Source organism: Eurosta solidaginis, chromosome 4 (assembly GCF_040869045.1).
Source record: "Eurosta solidaginis isolate ZX-2024a chromosome 4, ASM4086904v1, whole genome shotgun sequence".
Classification (NCBI taxonomy): Eukaryota; Metazoa; Arthropoda; class Insecta; order Diptera; family Tephritidae; genus Eurosta; species Eurosta solidaginis.
In genome coordinates, this window is record NC_090322.1 from 12919377 (window position 1) to 12943071 (window position 23695).

General features: G+C 37.9%; 1 protein-coding gene across 8 annotated transcripts in view; it reads left to right on the forward strand.

Annotated features, from left to right (window-relative positions):
• The window catches only part of Imp (IGF-II mRNA-binding protein), a 141328-nt gene that overhangs the window by 60473 nt on the left and 57160 nt on the right, over positions 1-23695 (forward strand). For 4 of the 8 annotated variants that reach the window (XM_067780191.1, XM_067780190.1, XM_067780192.1 and 1 more), the window contains exon 1: positions 21674-22283. The exons of 3 other annotated variants lie outside the window; for them this stretch is intronic. The gene's annotated coding sequence lies outside the window, so the exon portion shown is untranslated. Of the gene's footprint in view, positions 1-21673; positions 22284-23695 lie in introns of those variants that run through there. One more of the 8 variants, XM_067780196.1, reaches the window with a different exon arrangement.

Sequence of the window (23695 nt, forward strand, 5' to 3'; positions counted from 1 at the left end):
TTTTTTTCAATTTTTTTACTAAATTTTCGTAATTACCTTCGGTACCCTAAGTTGATAAGCTAACTGGTCTCAGAGATAACACGCTTGTGAAGGGTATAAAAAATACTTTTTCTCAGCCCTGGTTTTTATTCGATTTTTTTCTTCTACTTTTTCCTCCTATTCTTATAATATTTCGCTTGCCCCTTATCACATCTCGACGGCTTGGTTTACTAGCAATTTGTGTCTCATAGTTTGGTCAACATTAGCAATGTCAGTGGTAGTGACTATATATCCTTTCCGCTCTTGCACTTCACCTCGCCGCCAATACACAAATTTTTAGATGAATTTAGAAGTTTAACGCATACCACAACGTGTCTTCGTCTAAGTCTCTGTTGCCTAAGGCGCAGCGTAAAGCTAAAGATCGTTCCTTATTTGTTGCTGTTGTCCTTTAAATTGTGTTGTTGTTTTCTTTTTAAAATATTTTAGTTTTTTTTTACACGTGCGTTTGCGTAACCAGCTTCCTGCTCAACTCATCTTCAGTAAAAATGCCTTTGGCTTTCAGTTGCTGCTGCTTACCTTGCCTCAAATAGTTTTATCCTTCTGCTTGTTTTAGATGTTGTATTTGTTGCTATTTGCTACTTTGACACCAGTCATGTTGTGCGTTTATTTTGTGCAAATGAGTTACAGTTGCGCTTCACATGTCACATAGCATTCAGGTACTTTTTATCCATTGCTCCTTAGCTTCTGCACAGTTCGAATAAAAAAGGAAGCTCGCTTGTTCGCATGCTTGGTTGTTTCACTTTTTTTATAATTTTTAAAAATTTTTTTAGCACCGCTTGTTTTTTGCTTAGAGTCGCCTTGTTAGTAAGGGTTATTCTATCACTTCACTTCAGATAAAGATTTCTCTCAGCACAATAAAAACATTCATTTTTTTTACGTTTCATTTCTTTTCCCCTTCCTCAATATATTTTGGGGCGCATTGTTTTTCTGTTTTACACTACACTCCGCGCTCGCCCTTTGCTCGTTCGCATCATCTGATTCCCATCGATTATGTAATGCTAAAAAATTAGCTGTGTGCGTTGCACTTTTGATTGACAGCCAAATTAGTTGAAGCGAAAACATGAAAAAAAATTCTAAAAAAATTGTTTAAGTCCACAAAAAATAATCAATAACAAACTCAAGCGCCTACCTTGCGATGCGCTCACTTCACATTGGCAAATAAATAGCAAAAATTAAAAAAAAACGCAAGATGAAGTGCTAATAACCATGCTACATAAAATTTCAGAATTCATGCAACAGTTCTTTGTTATTGTTTTTGTATGCGCTTTTAGCGCCTGCATAATTCAAACAAAGCAAAAATTATGTTTTTTAATGCTTAAATTGCAGTTAAACAAATTCAACCAAAGGTCACAAAAAAAAAAAGGTTTTTTTCCGCACTCGAAATTAATTCATTGAGATTGCAACTGTTGCATGCATTAAATTGCAATGAAATGTCAAGGACCAGTCTACTCAACCGTACATAAAAGCTTACGAAAAAATGTGCTATTGAATTAGTTTTAATTAATTGTACGCACTCCTTTAACGAAATTTCACAGCTATTTAATAGGTTCGTATTTAATGATGCAATTAAGTGGCTATTTTACGGGTCAAAACATCATGGATAAGCAACGCTTCCAATACAATAATAATGTTTTATAATTATGCGGATAAAAGTTGTAAATGCCGGATAAATGTTTTCATAGCTGGATAAACTGTAAAGCAATTTATATGAAACAGTGGTGCTCTAAGTTGTTAGTTTGTGTAGCTCGGATAAATTTGTGAAGCTAGAATAAAATATTTGGTAGGTTAGAGGTAACGAAATCAAAATGTTTTCCTTTTTTGCGCTGTAATTTTTGTTTATACATGCGTTAAAATGCCTAATACTCGTGTCAAACTATGATGGATAGGCGTGATGTCTACGTATGTTAAATACCCGGATACAAGTTCTAAAACGCTGTTTTAAGTGTGCATATCCAATAGATAGCCGAATTTAGGAGTTTACTTCAAACCGTAGAGCCCTGAGCTGTTAATTTGGACAAAATAGACGAAGTATGTAAAGCTCGGCTAAAATATTTGGAACGTATTAAATGCTAGAGTTGCTTATTTCAAAATTTGTAAGCATTTTTTTAATTTAATTTTACAGTACTACGTTTATTGCTGAGTTTAATAACTTTCTACAGAGTCTAAATCTTTTTTATAGTCAACATTGAGTAAAATTTATGTATGTCTTATCACAATTTACAATTTTTCTGTGCTCGGATAAATGCTTTCAGTATTGGATAAACAATTCAAAGGCTTTGTGCAAATCATGAACTTCCGTGTTTTTATCATGCGCAGCCCGGATAAATTTCTGAATACTCGGCAGCCAAGTACTTGCATTTTTTTTTTTTTTTTCAAAATTGTACTTATTTTGAGTTGCTCATACAAAACTTCATTTAAAGTATGAGAAAAACAATTTTTACATGCGTATAAAAGTTTTCTGGCCGTATAACATTTCTTAGCAACATTTATGAATGCCATATCACAATTCAAAATTTTCTGTATTCTGATAAAGCTTTCAGTTCGGGGCTATTATTATATGCAGCCCGGATAAATATTTTAATGCTCGGATAAGATATTTGATAAAAGCCAACTGTTTAAATCGCTTTTTTACAATTAATTTCAATTAAATTTTTCCGTCTAAAGTATGAGAAAAACAAATTTTGCATCCAGATAAAACGCTTAAGTCGGATAACAGTTTTTTAAGTTAAAAAAAAAATTAATAAATGTAAGGCGCGATAACCTCCGAAGAGATCTAAGGCCGAGCTTCTCTTACAATTTGCGTCGTGCTCCTCTTGATTTTCCTTACAAATTGGCCGGACGGGACCTACATGTTTTATGCCGACTCCGAACGGCATGTGTAAGGCAGATTAGTTTTCACTGTGAGCTTTTCACCCGGAGAGTTTGCCACAGTGCCGAGGGGCGAACCCGCTTAGAAAAATTTTCTTCTAATTGAAAAACCTTATTTCTAAAATTTTGATGTTGCTTTGCCCGGGCATACGGTATGGTGGCCGCCAAGTTAAGTTTAATACAAAAAAATATAACTCGTATTACTTTTTGTATAATGAAGACAAATTACAGAAGAGAACATATTCAATTCCTAGAAAACTTTTATATAGCTATATTTGGATTTAGTTTACATTTTTGCGCTTGGATAACACTATATGTAGCCAGATAAGTTGTTTTTCCGTTAGTTAATGAATATCAAAGACTTTTCACAACGTTTATTTGATCCGTTTAAAGTAATAATGCAGCGCATAAAATCTTTGCTTATTAGAAAGCATTGAAGTAGCTAAATATGAGTTTAATTAAAATTTAAGCTCTTGGATAACACTTTTTACAGTTAAGTAAGCCATTTTATCGTTAGATAAGGTATCTTAAAGACCCTACTTTATTTGAAAATCGAGCTAAATTAGGTTGGAATTATATTTCTTTTTTGTATGTAGGCAACGCAATCCACAGCTGGATTATAATTTAGTATAGCTAGTTGCAGGTATTAAAGTTTCGTTTTGATATTGCTGCAACACGGATAAAGAATTGAACCACTGGATAAAAAGTAAATAACTATTTGGATATCAATTTTTTAATCTTAAGTATGCGGATAACATCTTTGCATAGCCGGATAAGGGACAAACTGCTATTTAAGGACTTCGTTTCAATTTTCATTACGTCATTTGACTTTGTACGCAAATAAACAGCTGTTACTTAATCTAAATAATGCAAATTAATTCGACTTGATTTTTTCGCCCAACAATTGATGCGACACGCTATTAACAAAATTAATAATAATAAAATAAGACATTCGTATAATTTTGTAAAATTTAAAAAAAAACTAAGCGCATTCCAAAAGCTGCGCTCTAAACTCTACACATGCGCATAACTGCCAAAGCAGAGCTAAACAAAATAAGCGCAGCAAATATGCAAAAAGTTCAGTGGAATTTTAGAAATAAAAGAAGATAAATAAAAGAAACGATAACATAAAACAAATGAAACAAAGAAATTTTTTTGACCAAAATTAAAATGCAAAAGCTTTTTGAGCTAAAAACACGTCAGCACTCACCAGGTTTTCAACTGCTGACGCGACTCGAAAAACCACGCAGCGAGCAACAAACAAAAGGAAAGTTCGTTTTGATAGACAGTGAATCGCCAAAACAAAAAAGCGTTTACAAAGTGACAGAAGCTTCAGGCTTTCCGGCTTCAACGCCCGAATACCAGCCTTTATCACCGAGAGACTTTTGAGACAGTATGTTTTACCTTTGTATTGAAGATGAAGATGAAAAGACTGTTGAACTGAGAAGGAGACAGATCCCATTTTACAGCTTCTTGAGAAAGAGCATCTATCTGCGTACCATTGGCTCAACAGCAAAGTGAACAGTGAAGACGTTCGTAAGATTCCTTATTTAACTGTTGTGTACTTATCTTAATTTATTACCCTTGGACTTCACATTGGTCTATGTTAGTATATGGTACGTTAGTTCGCTTAATAGTGCAGAACAAGTATCGGGGTATGGGTATCTATAAGAATATTTTTCGAGAAAAGAGTTTCCAAAATACATGCTTCTAATAGGCTTGTCACCGAGAGTCAGGTACCAAGATATGAGTTATCGCGGTTATGGGTCTCCAAAAAGAGGTTTTATTGAACTATTTTTCGAGAGGCAAGTTTACGAGAGGCAAGTTTCAGAGATATGAGTTTAAGGAAGGCGATTCGCTGACAGAGGAGTTTTTAGTGATGCGAGCAAAGTTTTCAGGAGACAGATTTCCGAATGGCAAGTTCCTGATATACGACAATCAACAGATTACTTTCCATTAGAAAAATTTTCCAAAGACTGGTTTTCGAGAGACAAAAGCACGTTCTCATCAAAAAAGCTTCCGAAAAAGGGAGCTTAAGAGAGACAATTTTCGAGATAAGCGTTTCCAAGAAACGAGTATTCCGAGACAAATTTCTAAGTTCGCAAGCGGACAGTCACTATACGTCCAGGAGAGACGAAAACATAGGAAAAGTTTTTGAGAGATCATTATCCATGGGCTTAATTTCCATAAGACCAATTTCCAAGCTACACATTTTCGTTGGTTACCCTTTCCGAACAATTCTATCTTCTATAAGCCATTGAAATCAGCAGTTCCTCTGCCCTCCCTTTACTGTGACATTCAATGAATCTTTTTCACTTGCTTTATCGCTTTCATTCATTCATCGGACATGATTTTGTTGTTTGCGCCACACCGAAAAAAAATGTGTCCAACTTTGTGTTCTGTGTGCAACGTTAACAACAACCTAACTTAACAACAAATCTGTTTTCAATCATCGTTGCCCTTACCTAAATACCTACATATTTGTTATTTTTATTCATATTTGATTTCTTCTTTTTGCACATTGCGCTTCGTCAACTTACAAATCTCATTTCATTCTACTTATGCTCTTTGACTCACACTTGGCGTCCAATTCACGCATTTTGTTATGCTCCTGCTTTTTTGACTACAAACGCTACATCTGCTACCTTCACTTAGCAACACCAATTTCGAAGTACTTAAATATAACACTACCTTAACGACAGTGGCGTCACGTCCCCAAAGGTATCGAGTGGTAGAGGTCTCGTGTCAGTAATGAAGTCTGCCGCACAATGGACGCTTGCAGGAGCAATGCTGCTCCAAAATTTTGAATTTCTTTCTCCAAAAATTTAAAGTGATTTCCTTTCCTATACGCTTTCGTAGACCCTTAATCTACACCGGCCCCTTATATGCGACAGTGCAGTCTTGTGATCTTTTAAATTCAGCTCCTCTCTTTCACTGAACCCTTTCTTTGCCGAAAGTGTGGAATAGTCGGTAACATTTTCATAGTCATTTTAGTTATTCTTGTTTTGAGAATTACTTGAGTCCGTAACTCATCGTAATTTTGTAACTGTGACAGTTCTTGGTAGGACAGGATTGAGATCTTTCCTGTGCTTACTTACCACTGCTGTAGGAACACCTTTTTACGGGGTCGGTTGGTTCATACATTGTTGTTCATTCTATCACTTTCCTGTTGACGTTTTTATAAGGAGTAATTTTATAGGCGCACGTAAAGCAATGTCAACCAGATCTGTATTTACTTCAGATAACTACACGGCGCCAGAGACACCAGCGGCACATGAGAATTCTTTGGAAACGAGAAGGAAGTGGCTTTTTCCGATTTCATTCCCTAACTTAGCGATGCTTAAACGACTTCATCTTCAGCACAGCTTACTTATCTTCGATCGTCTGCTTCCCAATGTCCCTTAACTAGCAGCAATTGGTTCTTTCACTTCCATAACGCATTGTGGTAATAGCTTTGATGAACTCACTTTGTGGACACAGCGTCTTTCAATGCCTTCTATAAAGCCCTGGAAAAGATGCATTGCTTTCAAGAGGCTTCCATATATGCCTTATGACGCAGGTTGCAGGTGTCCCCTGCAAGAGATTTCCATATACCCCTAATGACTTCGTAGCACTGCTTACTTATAACAGTATTCTGTATATCCCTCTACTTCCTAGTCCTCTACAAAACAAATCTAAGCTAAGTCACTGCTACGACAGATATCCTCGCTACCTGAGTAATAAAACATAAAATCGCCAGCAATCGCTAACACGCCTTCATTATACTCATAGTATTTGTATGTATGTATGTACGTGGATATGTATCTGTATACCCGGTAGTGGCATCAATAACATCTAAGCGTGCTCACAACTAGTCTGACCAGCAAGATCAACTACCCAACATGCCTCTTTACAATGCAAGCTACCAGTATTTTTGGCTTAGGGATATCGTCCAAGATAGATGAGCGACAACGCGATAAATGTACATATGCACCGGTGGCATGGGGTTATGAAGTAAATCAAGAAAATTTTTGAGAGTTTTTGCCACAAGACAACTCAGAACCGCCTATCTTAAAATCTCTTTGATAGTCGGTATTCAAAAATATTGAATAAGTATACTTTAGCTTATCGAAAGAGTGCGAAGCATTCACTTGGAATCCGACCAGCCGCACTAAGGGCTGCTAAATCTGCTGCACTCCAAATATCTGGAGCGATCAACAAGACCATCATCGTACATTACGGAGTTATGATTACATATTCTACAAGCTCGAAAAACCGCACACACTCTATTGGTAATTACATTGGAGACAGTTTCGAAATCGGCCGTCGTCAGAGTACTGGCCAACAGTTGTGAAATGTATTTTTTTTTAACGGCAATGTATCGAAACGCCTAGAACCTTGCTGACGAGCTACGCCAACCAGGTTGTATCCCGGCGCAGTGGCGATCTTCTACTGAAAGACGCAAAAGAAAACATAAGGCCGAGTTCTTGGCAAAAAACGCCTCAACCTTTCGTCCAACTTGAAGGCATCTACAATCCTTAACTCAATATTGCAATTCACCTCATCCCTACCTGAAAAGTATACAAATGTGTGGTGTAGTCAATAAATGGAACAGTAACTGTCGCGAAGTACCGAAGAAGATTTAACGATGAGCTGTACGAGCTTTACGCAGACATCAACATAGTCCAGCATATTAAAACGCAGCGGCTGCGCTGGCTAGGCCATGTTATGCGAATTAAAGATGACGTTTCGGCTAAGAAAGTGTTTCTATCGGAACCCGCCTATGGAAGCAGAGAAAGAGGGCGGTCCCCACTCCGCTTGAAGGACCAGGTGGAAAACGATTTAAACTCCCTTGGTGTGACCAATTGGCGCCAGTTGGCAGAGAGAAGCGACTGGCGCGCCTTGTTGAAAGCCAATTAAATAACTAAGTAGCCGTCGCGCTGCATCTTATTTTGCTAGGAATGACTACGAAGGTGGCATGAATTCTGAAGTGGCAGAAGTTTGTAACATTAAAGTACGAGCCCTGAAGCTTAATTTCATTTATGACTGCTCTCACAGCTGATAGCTTTCTGAAGGCGATGCCGCTTTTTTTCAAGGAACGTGATATCATGTAGGACATATTTCAGATGGCTAAGATCGAAGAGAGCTCTCTTCTTCTGAAGCAGTAATTCGGCTTTGTCAAGCGATATTTTTTTTTAAATAGAACCCGTGGCGAATCCTGTTTATTTAGCAGGCGAAGATCTCGTGACCCCAAGTTCCTCACGTGGTCATACCAATCGTTCCCAAGGTGGTCGGGCTAGTATCTTAATACCGCGATTTTCCTGTATATACCGGATCTGTATCACGCAAAAGACCATCAAGATCGATAAAACTCACCAATTCTCAACTAGTCACTTTTGACCAGTTGAGTGTTTCACTGCTGAGTTTGTGTTACGCTCTACGTCAGTGTTAGTGTATTCCCCGCATATGCGTCTCCGCTTTTATTATTTCTACGAGCATTTGCGTATGTGTAGTATGGATCTTTTGTTTCTTTGAAACTTCTATTGCCGAATTATGAACGAGAAAAATACAACAACAACAACAAAACATATTAAAACTAAAAATACCAGCACAACAATTTGAAAAGGTACAAACATTTAACCTTGAATTATTTGCTGCTGCACTCACACACACACGCCGGTACTGGAGGCTACCACCAGCAGCATCCCATCCCAAATGCGAATGTCCATACATGCATACACATATTAGTACATATCTTTGAATGTATATATGTGTGCATATTGTATGAATTCCTATGCAGCATGATCCTTTTTTGCCGCCAAGCAATATTCGTTTGCTGTTATCGTTACGTTAAAAATTTTTGAGCGCCGCCGCCGCCGCCACCGTGTGTGTACGTCGCGTATTTGACTGCTGTTTGGACACCTTTGCGCAAGCAACAACAACATACATACCTAAAACAGTTTGGAATGTTGTTTTTGTTGTTGATGGTTTTGAGCCTGAATTCTTGTTATGAATTCTAAATAAATTTTTTTGGTCCCATTTTATTCGTTTTTTTTTTCGATACACAAAAATTCTCATATTCGTTAGTTTTTATGACGCTTGGTTGTTGTACACTCATGCACTGATTGCTTATAATTGATGTATATTGAAACGATTTTAAGTCATCCCTTGTCAAATTTGGTTTAGAGACAAACCGGTTTCGGCGTTGTGCCATCATCAGTGTAAATTTTTGGAGAACGAAATTTGACAAGGAAAAAATATTATTTAGCAAAATCCTTGATCATCGTTAAATCAACAAACATTTTCAATAAAATTTAGAAAAACTGAAAAAATAAGCCCATCTTCAGGCTTTTTACTCCATATCACGTAGGGATTAAGAGTCACGCCACCTAGATGGTAGAATCTCTACCTTGCCAGAGTGGCAAATTCGCAGAGAATATCGTTTCATTCACCGGCGTTTCATTCACCAGTTCACAAAAGCGACAGATTTGTGTATCGAATAGATTTAACTTATTTCGGTTATATCGTAGACTACAGTGTCCCGTATAGTATGCAATGAGAGTTCTTAGGTGCTCTCTGCTTACATTAATGAGCTTGGTTAATATTCTCGTCGCTAGGAGTATAAACAATTTGGCCTGCCTTTGCCCTGGGCATGCAATCCAGTATTGTCTGGTTATGGTTTTCCTAGTGTGTGCCTTTGTAAGTCCACAGAAGGCTAGGTAGTCTGCCTGCTTACCTTCATGTCCCTGATACCTGGGAACCCACCCTAATAAAGCCTTGCTTTTGGCTCCTAGATCCTTTTGGACTCCAATGCATTCATCCACTAGCTTAGAAGTAAACCCCTGCGGGTTAGTGGGCTTAGAATATACCCGTTACAGGTATGCCTGTCGTAAGAGGGGACTAAAATATCAAATTGATTCAAGGCATTGTGCAGCGCACCGCATTCAAGGGGTTGCCAACGCAATTTATACCTTCTTCAACCCAATTGTCAACCTCCCCTAACCGTGGCGAATCATGTTTCTTTAACAGCCGAGTCTCTGGAGACCCCAAGTTTCTCATGGGTCTAGGGGTGGAAGGGCGTTATGGCCTAGAAGGTTTCATGTGGTCGTACTAAGTCGTTCCCGTGATTGTCGTACTAATACTTTAATGGTGCTTGTTACCGGAACGTAACATCCGGCAAAGGACCATCAACATCGATAACACTCCCCAAAACCTTCGGGGAGTCTCCTTATCGCTACAACAACAACAAGTAATTGTGTAAGACTACAAGGTACGTAAGGCTGCCTGGCCGCCTGACATAGCGCGGATACTTCTCGAGATTAACCTCTTAGTACAGTTTCTCTACCGAAAACTTCTATTGGACGGATTTCTACCTGAAAAATAGTGGGGCATTTCATTGGCACTAATTTCTTGCAGCTCGGCCCGTTTTTCTGTCACCGAATTTTGATCTATTTGTGAATCAGAACTCTGAGTCGGGTCAGTAGATGGACTCCCTGTTTCCCAAAGAGTTCTGTTCTCAATGGACACCTCAAAATTCCGAGGTTCTGAGCGCAGAAGCCAATGCATCACGTAGTTGCAATGCTGGATTTCTTTTGAGTTTTCTTATATGCTGTTATGTCTCCGCTCTTTAGTTGGAAGAAGCCTTCGTACAGCAAATGTTGCCTCTTCTTCTATTTTAATAGGGAAAGGTATTTCCACAAACCAAGGAGCCATAAGTGACTATTGAATTCACAACAGTATTAAATGTCCTGTATACCATTTGTGAAGATAGTCACATGTTTTGCCATGGAGTCGAGTGCAGGCGATGAAAGCTCTTGTTGCTTTGTCTAAGGCAGCGTATAGATGAGCATTCCACGTGAGGGTTCTGTGTGTTTTGCTTCCATTGAAAATCGGGGATGGCATGGATAGTTTTCTTCTTCGGGTAAAAGACACAAGGACAGTTTTGTGAGGGTTGATAAACAATACTCTGGTATCACACCAACTTTCTATGATACACAGAGCTTGTTGCTTGCGATGGAATATTGTTTCCTCGTGCATACCTGAGATGCAGATAACTAAGTCATCTGCATTCGCTTCATTGTCAAATCCATTGGATTTCAGTAACTGAAGGATGTCATCTATGATTAGGGTCCACATGAGAGGAGAAAGTACACTACCTTGAGAGCATCCGCTGGTGGCCGCAATCAACTCAGTTGCCCAACCCAGCTCAAGAATGGTGTTTCTTTTTCCGTCTAGATTTTCCTGACTAAAGGCAAATTCCGTCCTACACAGAGGGAGTTTGTTTAAGTTGACCTTCGTTATATGCTATTATTTAGTAGACTGTCTCATTGAGACTATGAGTAACTGTTTACAATTATGTATATCAATTTGTGTGCTGTTTGTTAGTTCATTAGAAATTTCCAAGAAATCCCCATGTCCTAAATAAATACTTATACACGCACAGCCGTAAATCGACCTAAATACATACCTACATACATACATGACGTAAGGTCTTCAGTAAACGTGTACGTGTGCATATGTAAGTGTAGTGCATGTCGGTAAACTCGCCATTATCATTATGCCGTCCAGCTGCATTTCTCTAAACGGGACTTGATTTCATTAAGTTACTGTACTGAGTTTACAGGAATCGGCTAAATATAAACACAGCTCGGCGCGCGAATATCTTGATGTGTGTATCGATGAGAGTATGCTTTGCGCTTACATGTGTGGGATCGAATATTTGTAGGTTAAGTTAGATCTTTGCGAAGTATGAATCCAGATATCACATCTTGATTCACTAAGTGGCAGGAGTCTACCATTAAACAGCCATACTCAGCAGCATATAACAGCTACAATGTAGAAAGCTTTTCGAAATCACTGAAAGTAACCAACCGACGATCCGCCTGGCTCAAATCTTAATTTTTAAGAAACCGATAGGGTTTTGGGACTTGATAAATGGTGGTCATTAAAAATCAAGTGACATCGTGAGGACCTTGGGGTTGCCAGAGCCTCGCTAGCTAAATATATTGGTGAGATTGGAAAATGTGTTGAAGAAGCTGTAAATTACGCTGCACGACCCCATTAACCCTGCCGTACAGCCTTGTCACTTCAGCCTCTTTCAAAGTTTACTACTGTACGAAAATTAATTACAAAATCACTCAGAAATGACTACCTTAAGATGTACTTTTGTGTACGGAGTTTTATAAGATTAGTGAAGGTTGTTGTTGTTGTAGCGATAAGCATACTCCCCGAAAGCCTTGGGGAGTGTTATCGATGTTGATGGTCCTTTGCTGGATGCAGATCCGGTACGTTCCGGTAACAAGCACCATTAAGGTACTAGCCCGACCATCTCGGGAACGATTTCGTATGAGCACATGAAATCTTCTAGGCCATACCGCCCTCCCACCCCCTAGATACATAAGGAACTTGGGGTCGCCAGATCCTCGGCTGTTAAAGAAATAGGATTCGCCACGGGTAGGTGAGTTTGACAATTGGGTTGGAGAAGCTATATATTGCCCTGGCAACCCATTGAAAGAGTTGCGCTACACAACCCCTTGAATATAAGTGGTCTAAAGGCTTTATGAGAGCGCCGTTACAGCGCAATCGGTTTAAGTAGTGGCAACTTCGGACTTGCACTCAGGTGCTAAGATGTTTCCTTGCAAGTGTATGTTAGGAACTCAGCACCTCAAAGCCTAAAAACTCAGTAAACGTGTGAGATGAGAGCTCACTTAGATGTGTCACTTCAACTCGCATTGGCGTTAAGATTTTTGTAATGAGGTCCCGCACAAACTCTTGACTTACCCAAGCGAAAGAAATACAGCTGGCGGATTAGAATACGAGAAAAAGCCGATCGCCTACCAAACATTCAGCCTGTCTGTATAATCCTTCCAACAACAACAACGTATTACAATTCAAAGTGCACGTGCGTGTGCGCACAACAAACAAATGTCCAAGAACAGCAAAGCCGATTTAAACGAATTGTAAAAGCAGATGCCGGTAGTAAAACGGTAACCAAAAACTTACTAAAACTTGTTAAGAGAAATGCGAAAAATGAGCAAAAAAAATATTTATATACAAATGAAGCATTGTGCAAAAGTCGTAAACAAATTTGAAAAGGGAATGCGAATACAAATAAAAGATAAATCGAGCCATGTGAGCTACTTTGTATTCAGAACGACCGGCTGGCAGGTAATGCCAAAAATTACCAAAAAGTAGTTGAACATACAAACGGAATGGCCATGGTCAATACAGCAACTGTAACCAAGGAGAGACGAGTGCGCGTATGTACGAGACCCGCAAAGTAAACTAATAATAAGAAGAACAAGAGACAACCACAATAATAGTAGCAACAAAAACAAATATAAGGCAAAAGCCCATACGTATTTTTGAACTGCTTTCTGCGTATGTGCTTTCTTCACTTTTACCATTTGTTTTTGTTGTTGTTTTGGAAAAGTTCATTGGCCTCCTCGTTAAAGTGGCGATTTGGTTGTTCTGATAGAGCGTTCGCAGCGTCATCAGCCGGTCAGTATAATTCGGTTCGGTCGGTTTAACAGACAGACGTACTTCGTTTACGGCCAACTGTCTCAAGTTGGCAAGCACTGACCTGACCGCTGCTCAACATAATTAAACGGCAACGACGCACAGTGTGTTTTTGGCAAGTTTCTCCAAAAAACTTCCAAAAAAAAAAATTTTGGAGAAAATAAAACAAATTCAGAACAAAAAATTTAAAGTTGCACTCTATAACATTAAAACTGCTAAAACTGGTAAAAAAAAAATGTTGAAATAAAAATGCTTGGGAATGAAAAAAGATATTGGCAAGAATTTTCAATTTTATTTAATTTTCAAACATTTATTTTACTAAGCGATAAGTGCCCTTTATTGCTTTTAATGTGTGAAAACATTTTTTTAATAGTTTTTCTTTATTTAATTTTAATTTATTTAAATTAAAAAAATATCTGAAAGTTTTCCAAACATATTTTTGATTTTGAATTTTGTCTCGAAAGTAAAAAAAAATATATAAAAAGACTAAAACCAGTAAGAAAATATTGGATGAAAGGCTCAAAAAATTATTTAAAAAATTAATGGCAAAGTTATTGAAAAATTTTCCAAAAACTTAAAAAAAATTTTTTTTTCAAATTTGCACACAAAGCAAGTTGTAGAGGAGATTACAAAAAAATGTTAAAAAATAATGCTCAATTATTTTAAAAATATATAAAAAAATTATTTAAAAAGTTTGCACACGCTTTTTTTAATTTTTTTAAATAATATGTAGAAACAATTTTTGAGAAAGTTGCAGTCGAAAATTAAAAATAAAAATATAAAACAAGTTGTTGGTGTAATTAAAAAAAAATATATTAGAACAAATCATTAAAAAAATATCTAAAAAATTATTGGAAAAACTTTCCAAAAGCAACAACTTTTTCAAAATTGCACTCGAAAGTAAATAAAAAATTGTATATATATATAAAATATATTAGAAAAAATCATTAAAAAAATATATAAAAAATTATTGAAAAAAACTTCCCAAAAACATAAATTTTTTTTTAAATTTGCAGTCGAAAGTAAATATTGTTAAGAAAATTAAAAAAAACTTGTTTTGGAGAATATTTAGATAAAAAATATATATATAAAATTAAAAAAGCTTTTCAAAAAATTTTGATCCTGTTTTTCAAATTAATTTCTCAAACAATAAAATTTGCTTTTGTACTTTGATGCAGTTTTTGATGTTATGAAATAATAAAACATATTTTTTAAAGAAACTTGGTAAATTCTTGAAAAATTTAGCGAAAAATTTTTAAAAACAAAAAAATTTATTAAATATTTTCTACGCGTTCAAATAAAAATAAAAAAATTAAAAGCAAAATTTAAAGAAATTTATAAAACAATTGGAAAAGAAAAAAGTGTCATACAAAATTAAAAAAAAATTGAAAACACTGAAAACGAATTTAAAAATATTTTGATTTTAACAATTTTTTAATGCGTATTCAATACTCGGTTTTTGCTTTTTATGAGCTTTGAGCTTTTTTATATACTGCCGAGATATTTGATGAAATTTTCGGAAACAATTTCAAAAAAATTCAAATATATATTCAATTTTTTTGCTTGAATCTCAAAATCATGAAGAAATTACATGATTCGATTTCTTTTTCGAAATGTTTAAAAATTTAGAAAATTTATTTTAACATTTGAGTTATTTCTATGGTTTCAAATATAAAATTGTGAATTGCCTACACATTTCTCAAAACTTTTAAAATCTTTTTTATTTTATGAAAATTTTTTTTATGACAGCTGAAAATTTTTTGATGGAAAAGTCGCAACAATAATCAAATAATCCCAGGTACATTGCTTGGTCCCAGGGCACGGCGATATTGAAGAGAATGAATTTGCAGATGAGAGGGCCAGGAAAGGTTCCGAAATGGACATAAGCAAGACGGGCAGCTACGTACTACCACCGCTGGATAATATCCTGAGGAAAATCAAAGAATATGAGATTAGGGCAACGGACTTGCTGTAAACCAACCGGCATGATTGTGATGTCTCAAGGTCCTTATAGCCATATGTGGATAGCAAAGCAACTACCTTTATTCTTAAGCTAAACAAAACTGCAGGTTACTTACGGGTGTCATCACAGGTCACTGCGCTATTGCACCAATGCTTTGACAGTGGTGCAAAACCAACAAAAGCTTCCTCTGCAGAAGCTGTCAGCATGAGAAGGAAGAGGGGTCAATCGATCGCTTTCTCTGCCGGTATCCAGGACTACAAACAAGACCAATCAGATTTCTTGGCACATGGTTCTTCTGTAAGTTGGAAAGGTGCATCTTTCACTCCTACTTAAGTTCATCAGAGATATAGGAAGTTTTCTGGTTGAACGAATGTGCCGCCATCCCACACCTACTGAGAAAAACTTCCATGCATGCCCTCTCAACTCTAAACTAACCTAACCGATTATAAACAAGTAAGGAAGGTTAAGTTCGGGTGTAACCGAACATTACATACTCAGTTGAGAGCTATGGTGACAACATAAGTGAAAATAACCATGTAGGAAAATAAAGCGAGGGTAACCCTGGAATGTGTTTGTATGGCATGTGTATCAAATGAAAGGTATTAAAAAGTATTTTATGAGGGAGTGGACCATAGATCTATAGGTGAACGCCTTTTAGGGATATCGCCATTAAGGTGGATGAGGGTTGACTCTAGAATTGGTTTGTACGATATGGGTATCAAATGAAAGGTGTTAATGAGTATTTTAAAAGGGAGTGATCCTTAGTTAGTGATTTTGATATATGGAAGTCTATATCTATCTCGATTCCTTTATACCTGTACAACCAACCATTACCCAATCAAAGTTAATATACTCTGTGAGCTCTGCTCAACTGAGTATAAAAATCGTGACATCGCAAGCAACATTTTTACTGCCTAAGGGCCCACTGTGCGTCGTCGCCCGGTGGGTGCATTAACCGCGCTTTGCGGAAAGCGAAACAAGCGTACGGCAAAAAGACGTTGCACTTCCATTGTACGGCCAACAGAATCACCCAATAAGCTAAAGAGAACAACAAAAATTAGAACACATAATAGCCAACGACTAAGCCGGTGCAACTGTTAATTCTTTTTCCGGCCGACTTATGCGCGCGCTCTTTTAACTAGAATTCCTAACCCATAAGCAGCAAGAACAACAACAAAACAACACCCAACCGGTAGCACTCGCTATAATCAGTAATCGATCTTTCGATATCAAGCACAATTCAAATTACGTCCGCCACTATTTGCTTTACGCCTTTTCGGCCACATCATCATCATCAACATTCTGCATATGACCCCTTAATTCCTGTTACATTTTCCTGCTGTTACTACATTTTTATCAACGAAATGCTTTCACCCTTACTTTTTCCTTTCCTTTCTTTATCAATGCCGCTAAAGGGTAGCTGCTGCGTAAAGCCAAATGTAAAATTTGCGAACTCAGGGGAATTTTGGCTAAATTGCCGAAAATTGAATTTAGGTGTTCCCATTTCTTTCAAGCAGCTGTCATTTTCTTTCTTTCCATTTTTGCTGCCACTGGGGGAGAGAAAATAACTAAACGCAGGATGGTATATTTTTCAAATTATGGTAACTAACTGTACTGCTGTGGCCATAACAGTGCATTAAACCCGGCTTAGCTGACTTGGTGCGATATAAACCTTTGCCAAGAAAGTCTTGAATAGAGAACGGGAACGGATTGCGGTATAAATGAAGTTGTAGGTGACAAAAGCAGCAGAGGGCACTACACTAATATCGAGTCCCATTCGGAAAAGAGCGGGAGAGCTGCTTGTGTGATTTAGGCTGATTGTGTAAGGGCATGATGATCATAAATTGCGCCCAAGGTTTTCAATGGGCCTACGGCGGTTTTGAGTTGGAATTAAGATTAAAAGTGACAGCCACTTAGAGGAGCCTCCATTTGCCTCTGTATAAAGTTACCGAAACTTCTAGCAAGCCATAGAAATAAAATATCGGAGCCATTTTGGCTTCGGAGCTCAACAGCCGCTGACTAGACCGATCTCATGCAAGATCAATGAACGTAGAACTAATCCCTTACCTATGCACCTGCTTATGGAAATTGGCAGACTCCGCGCAATAAAAAAATGCACCAAAATGAGTTCAGTGTTGGACACATTCCCTCTGTGTGTTTACCGCAAGTCAGAGTTAGCATTGTTAGTTTGTCGGGGTCTACAATTGTGGAGTATTCGGTCTTCCCAAGAACATATTCAACCATACGTCGGGAGAAGGCAATAGCGATTACTATATACAAACTATTCGCAGAACCGGAATGTCGTCAAAAGCCATACCATATACTTCTAGGAGCTCTACAGAACTGCAGCCATATATTGTAAGCCCTACTTAACTAGTTCTAGCTCTGCAACGGCCTCCTTCGCTACTTCAACATCAAAAGTCGACTAACGCTGTGCTCGCTCATTGCCCATCTCGTTTTCCTATACATCATTAAGGTCTGACACCCAAACTACAGAAATATTTTGTCGATACGACTTACTTACTTACTTAATTGGCGCTTAACCGCGTAAACGGTTATGGCCGTCCAACAAGGCGCGTCAGTCGCTCCGTCGCTCCGCCAACCGGCGCCAATTGGTCACACCAAGGGAGTTTAAATCGTTTTCCACCTGGTCCTTCCAACGGAGTGGGGGCCCTCTACCTCTGCTTCCATAGGCGGGTTCCGATAGAAACACTTTCTTGGCCGGAGCATCATCATTCATTCGCATAACATGGCCTAGCCAGCGCAGCCGCTGCGTTTTAATTCGCTGGACTATGTTGATGTCTGCGTATAGCTCGTACAGCTCATCATTATATATTCTTCGGTACTCGCCATCGCCAACGCGTATAGGTCCATAAATCTTTCGAAGAACTTTTCTCTCGAACACTCCCAAAGCCGCTTCATCTGCTGTTGTCATGGTCCATGCTTCTGCCCCATATAGCATCGATACGACACACTGACTAATCTGACTTTGTATTATTGCTGCTGAGCACAAATTCCAAAGCACCGTCCGGCTATCACAACCTTTTTCTGGAGGCAATGACAAACTATTTCCAATGTTCCAGCTCCTGCAGCTTGATAGCATTTTGGAAAACATTTAGAAGAGTTGCTGGCATGTTGCTTATCACATTAAAATGGCAGGCAAATCAATGAACTTAACGAAGCATGTTATTCACTTAGCTCATCTCAATTGCCTTCCATACACCAATGCTTCGTGAGTTAGGATCGATCGAATAAGCGCCTTATAAATCCATGCTGCGAGGCCTGGCCTAAGATGCCACGTTGTATGCTAGGCAAACTTTTGCAATATAGAGATCATCCCAGCGGGATAGGACACCGACGTGTGGACTTCAATTCATGAGGGTATACTTGGTATCCGTTTCAGCGTTAAGCTGACTGGCTAAGGCTATATTTTAGGACCCCTACCCTAATGACCAACGGCAGTGCTACATTCCATAAGCTTTGTAAATTTATCAAAACTGCGCTAGTTATTACAACATATTCAACGCAAGTGCAAACAACAACAATCGTACGAAATTTCAATAGCCCACAAATACATACTGGGCACCATAAAAAGTTCAAGCTTCATCAAAATTTGTCATATAACCTAAAAAAAATCAACACAAGCAATAAAATTCAAAACTAAAAAAAGCTCTTCTCTACGCCTTCTCACGGCTAATCCGCTTGACAGCAACGCAAATGCAATCCAAAATACCGGCCGGCTATCTAACCAGCCAGCTGTGCGTGTGAACATTTGCAAAAATAAAAATAAACATTTATAACAAAAAAATAAAAACACGAATGCAAGCACTCCCTCGTAAGCTCTACGTTCAAACAGCGCACACTCCCCAGCTGGGGAAATCTGACACGATCGCAGCGCCCCTTAGCTAAATAAAGAGTTCTTAGTAAGAGTGTAACGTATAAGAGTTTCCCCCTTATTTTGTAGGAGAAATATGTGACGCTGAATCAAGAGTTTTACAGCCTCTCTTTACTTTTCAAGTGATCTTTACTCCCACTCTCATAATCTCACTATTCAATAAACAAATTCTCTATTCTAATGCGCAAATAGCAACAACAAATTGCAATAGCAAAATTAAATTGCCAAATGACAAAAGATAATGCATGGCGGAACGATACAAGGTGGCAGCATGGTAACATACCTACAAACATAAATAAAAATTCCATGTACTTTGTTTTTGTAAATTCGATGGACAAATGTCAAAATTGTACTGCGCAGGAAGTTGATGTATCAAATCAAATAAAAAAAGTTTATAATCAGCTGTCCCATGCTGCCACCTTGTATCGTTCCGCCATGAGATAATGAAAGCATGTAGGCGCTGAGAAATCTACCTACCAAATATGAGCGCTACCGGTTGAGAGCGCTAAAGAAATTTTATTGTATCAGTGAGCAAGTGAGCAAGTGCGCCAACGTACGCGATCGTCCAATGGTGCAGCACCGCAGCTGTTTTTACGTCGTTGGTAGCGACAGCGAGCAGAAACTGACCCGATTTGCGAATTTTTTTGTCGTCGCTGCTGCGCCTTGCACTGTGGTGTAAATACTTAGTACAAGTTTTGAAAATTGTATACATACGAAACTGTTGGAACAAATATGTTGAAAATTTGGTTGAAATTAAATTAAACGCTATTATTGTTAAGTAGGTCCTGCCGGTGCAAGATACGAACGTAAGGGGAACTACTAATTTGTAGATTTTGGTAGCATACGACCGGCAATAGCAAATCGACTTAGTGTTGTACTCGACTTAGGTTGAACTAATCGCCACCGAACACCTGGAAAAGCATAAAAAAAAAAATAAAGAGAAATTCATTCAGCTTACTCAAATATATACTCTGCTTGAGGCCACGCCTGAATTCAGAAATCATATGCCCAGAAAAGGTTCAGAGTCTAAGCTGCAAACGGACCGCTATATAAACGGTGCTTCAGTCTGGAACCACCTTTAAATTGAATACATGCACCTTCAATGTCGAAGGCTAACTCACCGCACCTACACTGACGCGCGAATTTGAAGGAGTGCAGCTGTGTGCTAACAGAGACTCGTATTTTTTGAGCACTAAGCTGCTCGACTTTGGCCCGAGCCGACAAACTCTTATTTGATTTGGTTTCTACTTCTGGAACGTCAGGGTTTCTTTAAGCGTGGCGATCAAAAGCGACGACAGCTAAGTCATGCTATATTTTGAGCTGAGTATGCAACAATAATGAAGTCCTCTCTCTACGAACAAAGATGGCGCTCTATAAGTCTGGCACATACCTTACATAATATACCAGATGCTCATTGCTGACAGGGAATATTAAAGAGAAGGTTGCGACCTCTATGTATCGACAGCACGGCGAATAAAAATTCAACGGTTACGTTTGTTCAGAACGTATTGCAGCTTACTCAGCCGCTTCAATAAGAAATAATAGAAATTTCCTTGCAAAAGGAGGGCGTGGGATGACACGATTATGTGAAATCATTCCCGAGATAGACAGGCTGGTATCTTAAGGTGCGTGTCGGATTAATTTTCGGCGAAGACCTAAAGCATTAATCCCACTCTGTAATACCTTTGGGGAGAGTGTTCAACGCTACTACAACAACGAAATGGGATGCTTCACCCTTTTGGAAAAATCTGATCGAGAACGACTTGGACCGCCTTGGTGTATCTATCAAATAACACGAAGACGAAATGCCTGGCGTTCTTTGTGAGACACAGTCAGAAACTGCTATACATAGAAGACTAGGGAAGATAATTCCAAAAACTATAAACATTTAGTTTTATTAATGCAAAACTAGCGGCAAGCTTGCCATTGTTACTCTTTGCCACTGGCGCTCTGAGAAATAAAAATTCACTTCCGTTAATAACAAATAGTTTCATTTAAAAGCAATAAAAACAATAAACAACAGAGCTGCTTTAACACGGAAAAGTTACACAACTAAATAGAACACAGACCAATGACCTATTTTTGCTGTTATGCTTCCCACACATTTTTTATTTTTTTCTTATTTTTTTCAAAACAATTTCTAGTACCTGTGACGAGTGCGCGCCGCTACACTGTGCGAAGTGAGCTGACTTTTTTGTTTTGTTTAAGTGTGACGAGTCAATAACGTAACTGTTGGAGGCTATGAGGGTTTTGCGGTCTCATATGCAAGTAGCGGCTGAATGTGAAGATAAAAAAAGGTGCAAACATTGAGTGCGGCACTGACGCTGACAGCACCTACGGACGCGTCAGTGTGCAAAAATATTGGCGACAAGCAGGCAAATCAGTAGGCTGATATCGACGATGTGTGCGCGCGCTTTGGTTGGCGCCGCCAACACAGAAAAAAATTAAAACAACAAATCGACACCGCCAACGTTTCTCAGCGAGTGCACGTTTGCCGGACGCGAGCGAGCGAGCGGTTGACTTTCAGTTTAGTTTAGTACGTCACATTTTGCGGTCGATAGTCGCGGAAGAACGTAAACTTCTTTAATACCTAGCAAAGAAGAAGACAATTTGTATTGCCTACACACAAAACAACAACAGCATATTCAAATACTAATATAAGAGTGTTGTAAAAAAATAATAAGAAAACACAGCAGCAAGCAATATTGAGTGAGGCAAAGAAAATTAAAAGCTAAAACAATTTGCCAACAACAACAGCAACTAACACTTAAACAGCTGCATATAATAATGAAAAAAAATTTCTTTTAAAAAGCATACAAGTTTAAATAAAAAGTGCAAGTGTGAAAATAACGAATTTAGAAAAGAAAATTACTGTAAAGCTTGCGCCGCGCGCTGTTAGAAGAAAAAATTTGTACTAATTGTGCCGTGAAGCGAAAAACAAAAAGCATTTTATCAGCGATAATTGCAATTGCAAAAACAAAAAAGAAACAGATTGTAACTGTAACAAATATTGCATAAAAGGTGTGTTGAAATTGGAGTTTGTGGTACATTTTTTTTGGCAGTAAATTAACTATATTGCCTGCGTGTGAAGCAAATTATTAAATAATAAAAAATTTAATTTTTTTTAAATTCCTTTTTTTATCATGCACATACCGGCAGCGCGAATTAGTTAAAGCCGCTGCTATGCAACTAAGAATATGAAAAAATAAAGAGATAAAAGATAATAAAATGAAAAAAAAAAATTACATACACACACAAGCGCGCATATACAATATTGCAAATCGTGGCAGCGAATTATAATAAGTAGCAAGAGGAAGTGATAGAAGCAGACAATTGAACAGCGACGCTGGCTAAGCCGCAACAGCGGCGTAACATTAGCAAAGGCAGCGACAGTGGCAGCGATTAAAAAAAAAAATTAGGCAAAAATTGTGTTAGGATGGAATGTTATTTTTTTTTTTTTTTTTGCAATTAAAAAAAAAGTACAAAGCATTCACTGCAAAAATATAAAAAAGAGTTAGTTATCTTATATTTATTATTCCAAAAAAAAATTACAATATTTTTATTGCTTACATTGCATTTTTATTAGACATAGATTTTTTTAGCGGCACTTCGCCTAAAAAATTTATATAACAAATTTTGCTGCTTAAATTCGCAATAATTTTTTTCCTACACTTTTTACAATTTTTTTTTGGCTGTTGTGCCTATTTGCATTGTTTTTTTTTTTTTTTTTTTAAGAAATAATTTTTTTTAGTTTCTCAATATTTTCTTGTTTCCTGACTGCACTTCGATGGGTTTCTTAGAGCAACAATAGAGGTGGAAGTTTGGCGCAAGAGCGCTCAAATGCCTGACGAGGCGATATCCTTGTACGCCGATTCCAAAATAATACCAGATGTAAAGTCTGCAGTATACTGCGCTGATTCGGAAATAAACAGAAACTACAAGCTGACAGATCACTGTAGTTTTATTTTTCAGGCGGAAGTAGTGGCCGTGACTAAAGCAGTAGAAATACTGGAGGAAAAGAGCTTAAACTGCAATCGCCTAAATGTACAGCCAAGCAGCAAATAAGTCAATAATTTCTCATTTCACAACATCTTAAACTGTGTAAAAAATCCCGTGAAAGAAACGGGAAAGGGAATATGCATCTACATATGTATATATGAATAGATGGAAAGGAAAAAGCGGATGTCCTAACAAAATAGGGCGCATCCCTCGCAGCTTGTACCGTAGACGTCCCAGTCAGATTGAGCGAGATTAAAAAAATACGAGAGTTGTATATGATCGCCCAAGCAGCAAAGGCTTAGAACAAGGCGCAGGGCTGCAAAGTGTCGAAGATCATGTGCAGGACTTACAATCTTAGACTAACAAACTTACTCTTATCATTAAAAAGAGGGGAATGTTGGGACATAATGGTTATTCTAACTGAACACTTCTTT